Consider the following 10,295-nt stretch of genomic DNA (forward strand, 5'->3'; position numbering starts at 1 on the left):
ATATTTATGTTTGTGGTTGTAATGTGACAAAATATGGAAAAGTTCAAGGGGTATGAATACTTTTGCAAACCACTGTATGTAAGGTTTGAGGGGGCATTCATTAAAAGCACTCTGTCACTGAATCATTTTTAACTATCACTGAAAAAATCTAAATGCTGTAAATTTCTTGTTATGGATTGGAAAATTGAAGTCTTTTTTTGTTAAAAATTTAATAAGTAAAATGGGTAATATAAACAATTGAGTTTTGTAGAGTTCATTTGTTACTTGTAACAAAATAATATTTTAAGACCGTTATTAGGTAGGTGCAGGGTTCCCATTTAGGCAATAAAAAATTTAGTCTTGACTGTTTAGCTATAAACAAATATGACAGTGGTAATGAAGGCTAAAATCATAAAAAGCAGCACAAAATAATTAAAATAATCCAACTGTCCTCTATAAATATTTGAAACTTGAAATATTTACTCCAAAGTATCATTTAAACTAAGATAAAAGCATATCAACTAGGGCTGAAACGATTCCTCGAATAATTCGATTACAAAAAATCCTTGAGGCAAATTTATCTGCCTCGAAGCTTCGTAAAAAATACATGCTGTTATAATCAGCGCACTTCCGCCCGCCCGGAATTTTATTTGTGTTACACACAATGCTATGATGTTAGCGCTTCCGCTAACAGTTAAGGCTCCCACATATTCAGGCGCACACGGTCCGAGGAGGTCCGAGCGGACACCAGCACAAATATATGGTTGGCCTCGGCTACAAGTACACCTCGATGCAGCCAAAGCGGACGTCCGCCGGACTGGACCGCACAGAGATAAATTTTTTTACGTCCGCGTATGCATACTCGGTGTCGCACAATAAACACCCCGGCGAGAAACAGGACCTCGGACTGTCGACGGGTCATGCGTGTATGCTTGCTAAGCGCTATATTTAGCTTCAGAAGAAGATGAAGAGTGCCGAAACGAAGTGCTCAATAAATAACAAATTATAAAAAAGCATGGGAACATTTAAAACTAAACAGAAAAGACGACAACATGCAATGAGCTTCACATCCACGGTGTTTCTGCACCGGAACAAAAACAGCGGCTGCATGTACCGAACGCGTCCGGGGTACAACAGGTATTTGTTTACGTTCACTTTGGTTACCTAAATCTGTGATAATCTGTCCTGTTACAGATGTACAAGGAGGAGGTATATTTAAGCTAACGTTATTTGTGCTGACTAATCATGGTGACCTGGGTTTTATTAAACAGTGTGTAAGTTGTGTGATTAAAAACAATACTTACTGTAAATTTATCAGATTAAAATAAAAGCACAGCAACAGATTGACAGCTTCAGCTGAAACACATTTATTTGTTGAAATACTTTCATCTTAGTTTAAATGATAATTGGAGTAAATATTTCAAGTTTAAAAGTATGTGCATAAGATAATTGGATTTTTTTATTATTTGCTGCTGCTTTTATGATTTTATCCTTCATTACTACTGTCGTGTTTGTTTATAGATAAGCAGTCAAGACTAAATCTTGAATTGCCTAAATGGGAGCCCTGCACCAACCTAATAACAGTCTTAATTTTTTTTTGTTACAGTTAACAAGTGAATTCTACAAAACTCAATATTAACCATTTTATTTATTAAATTTCTAACAAAAAAAGACATTCAATTTTCCAATCCACAACAATAAATTTACAGCATTTAGATTTTTCAGTGATGGTTAAAATGATGCAGTGACAGTTTGCTTTTAATTGATGCCTCCTCAAACCACACATGCATAAATACAAACAAATGGAAATTAAAATGCATTAATTAATACAACTGGTATTATAATTTTACTTTGATTGCAGCAGGGTCATCAGGTGTATATTACCCCTTCACAATATTAAATAATTGTATTTCTAATAGAGATCGACTGATATAGGTTTTTGAAGGCCGATGCTGACACCGATTTTTTTAAAATCAGTCTAACTATATGGTTATATATGCTGATACATGCAGCCGATAGTTTTGGGCCGATTCTTGAAGCCGATACTAACTTTTCTTCCTCCATTAACAATGATAACAATAACAAATGTTACACAGGTCTCAACTTAAATTTTTTTTATTAATAAACAAACAAAACATTAACAGTGNTGTCTGTCTGTCTGTCTGTCTGTCTGTCTGTCTGTCTGTCTGTCTGTCTGTCTGTCTGTCTGTCTGTCTGTCTGTCTGTCTGTCTGTCTGTCTGTGGACAGCATTACTCAAAAACTTGTAGACAGATTGTTGTGACATTTTTAACACATGTGGGTACTGGGCCAAGGAACACGCCTTTAAATTTTGGTGATGTTCTGGATCACGATGCAGATACAGGAATTCTTTTTCTATTAACACTCTATCGGCAAAGCTGTGATGCTTTCACAGGGCTTCTGTAAAAAAAACTGTGAGCTTGATTGGACAGCATGGACTTCAAACTTTATAAAAGTAATGTTAAATCTGGATTTAATGATGAATAATTTTTGCCATAATGTGCACATTTTTACGCATTTGGTGCACATTTAGAGAATGTTTTGTGACCAGGAAGTGTATGACTCCACCATGAAACCTATTTTTCCCATTTCCTCAAACACACCAAATTGTCAGTAGGCTTGTAAACGGATCGCTTCTGGCCTTTGGAGACGGGAGGACAATGGAATGATTTCGGCATTTTGGAAGCTAGTAGCGGATTACTTTTTAGACAAGACGTGTGTTGGAGTGTGTGAGTAGTGTTGTTACTCTGTGTGTCAAAACAAGTCGTCATTTGACTGGAGGAAGCTAGCTCTGAGTCCTGAGCTTAGCTGAGATGAAGAACCGAGGAAGAGGAGTGATGCGTTCAGGTGCGGTGGGCTTCAGACTCAGAGGTTGGTTGTTTGTTTGTTTGTTTTACATGGAATATGTACAAGATTATAATCGTAACAGAGGCAAACTGCACCACATTTTACAAGCTGATTTACAAGCTGACCCACTCGCTTCATGAGCCGACTGTACCAACTGTACCGACTGTTCCCAAAGAAGATCCTCCCAAAATTCACATGGACACCAGCAGCGGAGGCACAAACACCATCACGGTGGTGGCTGGAAACAAGATCCGCTTTGACGTGGAGATCACAGGAGAGCCAGCTCCCGACGTGTGCTGGATGAAAGGAGATCAGGTGGTTTCAGAGGCTGAGGGACGGGTCTGCGTGGAGAAGGATAAGACCCTGTGCAGCTTCATGATCGAGGGGGCGGTGAGAGAAGACGAGGAGATCTATATCATCAGTGTGACTAACCCTGCAGGCGAGGACAAGGCTGAACTCTTCGTCAAGATTGTGGATGTGCCCAACTCCCCGGGGAATGCAAAGTGCACATCAGTTGGCGAGGACCCTGCCGTGATCACATGGGACCCTCCCTTGTTCGACGGTGGCGTTCCTGTTAAAGGGTATTTGATGGAGAGGAGGAAAGTCGGCTCATCCAGGTGGACCAAGCTGAACTTTGACGTTCACGAGTCCACCACGTACGAGGCGAAGAAGATGATTGAAGGTGTGCTTTATGAAATGAGGGTGTTCGCAGTCAACAGCATCGGAGTGTCTCAGCCCAGCGCAACCACCGAGCCCTTCATGCCCATCGCCCCCACCAGTGAGCCCACTCGTCTCGTGGTGGAAGACGTGACAGACACGACCTGCGCGCTCAAGTGGCGACCTCCAGAAAAAATTGGAGCGGGAGGCATTGATGGCTACATCATCGAGTACTGCAAAGATGGAGGAGACCAGTGGATTCAGGTCAACGAGAAGCCGGTGGAACAGAACCAGTTCCGGGTCAAAGGTCTCCCAGTGGGGGAGAAGATGCTGTTCAGAGTGGTGGCCATAAACATCGCGGGTCGCAGCCCCCCCGCCACTCTGTCTCAGGCCGTCACCATCAGGGAGGTCGTGGAGAACCCAAGGATTTGTCTTCCTCGAAACCTGAGAACAAAACTCATCACTCTTGTGGGCGAGAAGGTGAACCTGGTCATCCCGTTCCAGGGGAAGCCACGTCCCGTAGTGACCTGGTTCAAAGATGGCGTCCTCATGGAGGACAAAACGGTGGGGACCCGCACGAGCGACGTGGACTCCGTCTTCTTCATCCGCTCTGCGGAGAGGAGACACTCTGGAACGTACACCTTGTCCGTGCAGATCGAAAACATGTCGGACAGCGCCGACATCCACATCCAGGTCGTAGAGAAACCCCGCCCGCCCATCAATGTGTATGTCACAGACGTCTGGGGCTTCAACGCTGCGCTGGAGTGGAAGCTGCCCAAAGATGACGGAAACTGTGAGATTATCGGCTACACCATGCAGAAACGTAACACGAAGACGAAGGAGTGGTTCACGGTGCACGAGCACAACCGCCGGCCCAGCTGCACCGTGTCAGACCTGATAATCTGGAACGAGTACTCCTTTCAGGTGTTCAGCGAAAACATCTGTGGCCTGAGCAACGATCCTGGAATCAGCAAGAACACCGCCATGGTTCTGAAAACAGGCCTGATATATAATCCTAAACCCTTCAAAGAGACGGACATGAGTCGTTCCCCCAAATTCATAGCTCCTCTGGTGGACCGAAGCGTGGTCGCAGGCTACACTGCAGCCATCAGCTGTGCTGTTCGTGGAAACCCAAAGCCGAAGATCATTTAGATGAAGAACGACATCGCCATCGAAGGTGACCCCAAGTTCCTGATGCAGAACAACCAGGGAGTGTTGACTCTGAACATCCGCAAGCCGAGCCTGTTCGACTGGGGCCGCTACTCCTGCAGGGCCGTCAACGAGCTCGGGCAGGACGAGGTGGAGTGCAGGCTGGAGGTCCGAGTTCACCAAGAGAAAGGAGAAGAGGTGAAGAAATGAGTGAAACAGCCGAGGAAGTGGCTGAACAGTAATGGATTATGTAGAACGGGGCAGTCATGAATAAATATGATCAGAAGAGATGACTGCTGAGGCTCCACATATGCTTGACGAATCAGTGATGTGCCATAAATTCTTGCAGCGAGCTGCCGCCTCGTTGCATCCATCCTGCATGTAGATGGACCCCCCCTCCCCCCTGCTGTGACCACACACAGACCAGCCCGTCCCATCTGTGAAGTGGGCCTGTCACTGAACACAGTTATAAAGCAGCCTTCTGTCCATTAAAAAAATAAAAAATAAAAATAATAATAAATAAATAAAAATAATAAATTTTGGTGATGTTCTGGATCACGATGCAGATACAGGAATTATTTTTCTATTAACACTCTATCGGCAAAGCTGTGATGCTTTCACAGGGCTTCTGTAAAAAAACTGTGAGCTTGATTGGACAGCATGGACTTCAAACTTTATAAAAATAAATGTTAAATCCGGATTTAATGATGAATAATTTTTGCCATAATGTGCACATTTTTACGCATATGGTGCACATTTAGAGAACGTTTTGTGACCAGGAAGTGTATGACTCCACCATGAAACCTATTTTTCCCATTTCCTCAAACACACCACATTGTCGGTGGGCTTGTAAACAGATCGCTTCTGGCCTTTGGAGACGGGAGGACAATGGAATGATTTCGGCATTTTGGAAGCTAGTAGCGGATTACTTTTTAGACCAGACGTGTGTTGGAGTGTGTGAGTAGTGTTGTTACTCTCTGTGTGTCAAAACAAGTCGTCATTTGACTGGAGGAAGCTAGCTCTGAGTCCTGAGCTGAGCTGAGATGAAGAACCGAGGAAGAGGAGTGATGCGTTCAGGTGCGGTGGGCTTCAGACTCAGAGGTTGTTTGTTTGTTTGTTTGTTTGACATGGAATATGTACAAGATTATAATCGTAACAGAGGCAAACTGCACCACATTTTACAAGCTGATTTATAAGCTGACCCACTCGCTTCATGAGCCGACTGTACCAGGAAGCACTTCACAAAGAGAGTCAAACCATTACAAACTCATACAAGGGGATAAAACAGACGTTTTACATGGTGAAATGTGACTGATGAAAACTTAGGAGCTTAATCCGAGACCATTTTGATGATGAATAACGTCGGGTGACGAGTCTGACTTTTTTTTCACATTGGACTCCACCGAGAAGAAATCCCGTGCATACTGCCTGCTTAAATGTTCGCTACATCAGATCTTATTCGGCAAATGTGTTTCCATCTCTGCTTTTGTACATTAACTCTTACAGGATGGAGGAAATTGGTCTTGGCGGAAGTTTGCACTCTCTGAGTGCTTCTAGTTATTTCAGTAGTTGGATCACCTCACATTATTTGCCTCAAAGATAATTTCAGAACTATGGCTCATAAAAGGAAGCTATTTGGATTAATTAGAACCAAGTATTGCCTTCAGGGTAAAATACATGATTTTATTGTTTATCAATTTGTCACTTTTGTTTTTTGATTACACTTGATTCCTTTTAGCATAGAACATATCAGAGTTGCAGACAGCTCTGAAAAGAACTGGTTATTTGCATTTCTTTCATTTTGTTTTAGTGAATGTTTTCCCTTAGCGTTTATCCTTCAGCAAATTTTGTTTTTCCCGTTCTTGCTGCATAAAAAAATAATGTGCAAAAAAAGAGGAAGATACATTTTAAAATACAACTGAGGTACTGAAGTCAGATGACAGAACACTGCTGAGCCCAGAACAGTGGAAGAATTTAATATCACCCTGTTTTCAGTGTGTGATAATTGGCTGGGACAAGCTGAAAAAAGGGAACAACCAGACAGAAAAAGAACAAAAAAAAAACTTGTGACCACCCAAACTACATGCCCGCTTGAAGTAAGACAACAGCTTTGCTCCAGCTTTGCTGTTGTGGTACATCTCTGCAAACATACAGTAACACAGACTGTGCTGAGATCAAAAACCCCTAATCCCTTCTCTTACAAATGGAGACGATAAGCAGTCACAGTAGTACACAATCATAAAAAAATAAATAGGATAGTCCTGTGTGCTGCAAAAACCATTAATATTTTCTGTGAATTCATGCATATTCCTCCTCTAGAACAAGCATACAGAAGGCATCCAAGAAAAAACATCTGGCACAAAGTCGTATGATTATCTGATCTGTAAAAATGCAAGAGTGTGTGTGTGATGACAAGGGTGTCACATTCTTTTTGGATTCTCACAAATATGCATGACCTTCTTCTCTGGAAGCTGGGACACCAGTGAGCATGCAGACGCCAGAGAAACACGGTGCAAGACACTAATGACTAATGACTTGGTAGAAAGGGGAATATGCAATGTGAGGACTGAATGTGCATGTTGCAATCCAAGCAAAATCAAGTGGGAACTTTTAACAGTTTCCAGCACTAACAAAACTTGCTTTATTAATATATTTTTTCCTTTCCCCCAGTGACTGAGAGCTGAAAGAGGCAAGCTGATGAGTTTGAGAAAGGCTAAACAGGAAGAACAGTAACCAATTGAGAACCACGAAATTTGTTTACAAAATTTAATGAATAGGTATTATCTTTAGTAATTACTAAATGTAGGCAGTACAGAAAAAAACGCATATTGGAAAGGAAACAAACAGGATGAAGCAGCACATTTAAACTCATCATTAAGGATTCACCAAGTTGAGGGTCTTTAATTTAGGATGAGCAACAAACCAAAGACACACACTCTCGAAGCCATGCTCATTTTGTTGAGCTAATACTGATGCTTCCTTATAGTTTTTAAAAAAGTTGCCATGGATAAGTTAATAAAGTCTGATGGGTTTAAAGTACACGTTCCAGAGCTGAAGTAGTCAGTTAAAAGTGCAATGTGGTCAGCACACAGATTAAAGTGGCAGCAGATTAAACAGAAAAGATTCCTGAACTAACCAAAACTCCATTTGGATTGATTTTTTTTCTCTTTGCTGCTGATCATGCTGAATCCATTTTCATTCCAAAGTCTTAAATGTACAACCAGACATTTTGGTACAAACTGGCAGTGGTGGACAAAGTACTCAAGTTTCCTTACTTGAGTAGAAGAACTGACTCTGTTGCAGAGTTGTAAAGTAATTAAGTACAAATACTTTGCTACTGTACTTAAGTAGAATTTTAGGTATCTGTACTTTACTTGAGTAATTTATTTTAGCCTGCTTTTTACTTCTACTTCTTACATTTTCACACAATTATCTGTACTTTCTACTCCTTACGTTTTTTAAAAGGCAAGAAGTAGAAAGTCGTTACTTTTGTTTCATTTTTGCTTGTTTTCATTCCAGCTTGTTGTAAAAAATAAATACTATCCATATAAACTGTGCCTCCTAGATAGAGTGAATTTAACTGTGGTTGAATGAGAAGTATAAATATATAAAATTCTGATACCGTATTAGTTTGTACACAAACAAATCATGTCACACTCCAGCAGGAACCATTAAAATAAAAGGACTGTACTTAAGAAGTATTTGTATTTCATGAATTATATTATTGCATTTGGCCACAGCCCTCAGATAGATTTTCATTTTGGGGAAAAGGTTTGTGCAGCCTTGATATATGTATATAAACTGAAACATCTAAACTAGTGCATCCTAAATTTAACATAAATTAATCATTTTAATACAATATAATCATTTCTGCATATTTTGGGGAGGTCACCTCCTAATAAATGTCCTTACAGAAAATCTAACTGCTCATTTTAAATCAATACTTTTACTTTTATTACTTAAGTACAAATAATATCAGATACTTTAAGACTTTTACTCAAGTAATATTCCTAAAGGAGACTTTGACTTTTACCAAAGTAATTTTTTGGTAAGTTACTTGTAATTTTACTCAAGTATCACTTTGTGGTACTTTATACAACACTGCTCTGTTGGTAAATATTAATCCAATGAAAGCAAATGTAGCTCTCTCAAATTACTTAAGTAGAAGAACTGGAGTATGTGTATTCAAAAATTCTAAAGTACTTAAAATTTTGAAAATTTTTAGTCATACATTTTAGTCTTATATTTTACACTTTATTTCCAATTACACCATAATCAATATGTTTCTATGCAATGTGTCCGTCTTCAGCAAGATCAACAAGGACTTGTTGACATACCAGTGTAACAGTGCTGATACAAAACGATTTTTGGGTTACGTTAGGTACACAAAAGATTTGGGCCTGTGTTACACGGCAGGAATATTGTGCCGAATTCTGGTCCGATTTTGCCCTTCTGACAATCTTAAAGACGTCCAGATTATCGTGATGGCTCTAAAGGTAATCTGAGCAGATATTTCTGCCGTGGGTGTTGAGTTAAGAGTGATCTAATCGGCATGGAAGGACGTCTGGACCACTCCAACCTCAAATCGGGGATATTCAACATGTTTGATGTTTAGGCCCGATATCACAGCGTGTGTAGTGTTCACCTGAGAACAAATGAGCTTGCAGCTTTTTGAATGAGATGTCAGCGAGGTGGCGTAAACACGGAGGGGAATCCAAAATACAGAAGACATAAAAAACTGGCATGACTCACCAGAAAGTGCGCTGGATGTTAAAAGTCATTTGGAAATGTTTTTCCTCTGGTAAAAAATAGTCCACAAACGATAAATATCTTCCTTGTCTCAAATGTTTATTTACTCTGAATTCGCATCTCTCTGGAGGTCACGCAAGATTTGTCCTCTGACATCTGAATTCCCGTGAGGTTTCAAGAAGTCTCGCGTGATTTCACGTCTGACATCTGAATGTTCATGAATGAAATATCTTTTCGTGTGTGGTGTATTGTCTCTTGCCGTGTGACTGTACACCACACACTGTAGGACCAAACCTGGTATATCCATGATTTTTTATCATCACGTGTGGGCTCTCTCAGTCTTTGAAAATCGTCCGACAATTTTAAAAAGGTTGATTTTGAATAGGAGAGAAACATTTGATTTTTTTTTTACTGCTGTCGAAGAAGCTGAGTTCTCTGTGATGTCAACTGCTGAGACAGAGGACAGCCAAGCGTTCAAGATGCCTGCTTTTTGTTCCAAAGAGGATTTCAGCCAACTTCTCCAGAAGGTAGCAGTGTTAGAAGTTAAGATCTATCATCAGAAAATCCCTTGTACCTAAAATTGTATTTGTTGCCCACACACACACAGGTTTGTATTTCTATCCTTATTAGAACTGTTCATTAACTTCCATTCATTTCCAGTAATTTCTACAGCCTAACCCTGACCACCAACCCTAAAACTAACCTAAACTCAATTCACACCTTAGTCCTAAACCTAACCCCCAACCCAAAAATGGAGTTCCACCATATTAGGACCAGCCTTTGGTCCCCGTTAGGATTACTGGTCTTGACAAGGTGTGTATACCGGAAACAGTCCTAAATAGGTAGCAAAAACAAGTACACACACACACACACACACACACACACACACACACAC

At 40.6% G+C, this 10,295-nt stretch overlaps 1 pseudogene; it reads left to right on the forward strand.

Annotated features, from left to right (window-relative positions):
• The first annotated feature begins 2,902 nt into the window (after nucleotides 1-2,902).
• On the forward strand, nucleotides 2,903-5,016 carry LOC106531863 (myosin-binding protein C, fast-type pseudogene; annotated as a pseudogene).
• The last annotated feature ends 5,279 nt before the right edge of the window (nucleotides 5,017-10,295 follow it).

This window comes from Austrofundulus limnaeus, unplaced genomic scaffold, assembly GCF_001266775.1.
Source record: "Austrofundulus limnaeus strain Quisiro unplaced genomic scaffold, Austrofundulus_limnaeus-1.0 Scaffold685, whole genome shotgun sequence".
In the NCBI taxonomy this organism is placed as follows: domain Eukaryota; kingdom Metazoa; phylum Chordata; class Actinopteri; order Cyprinodontiformes; family Rivulidae; genus Austrofundulus; species Austrofundulus limnaeus.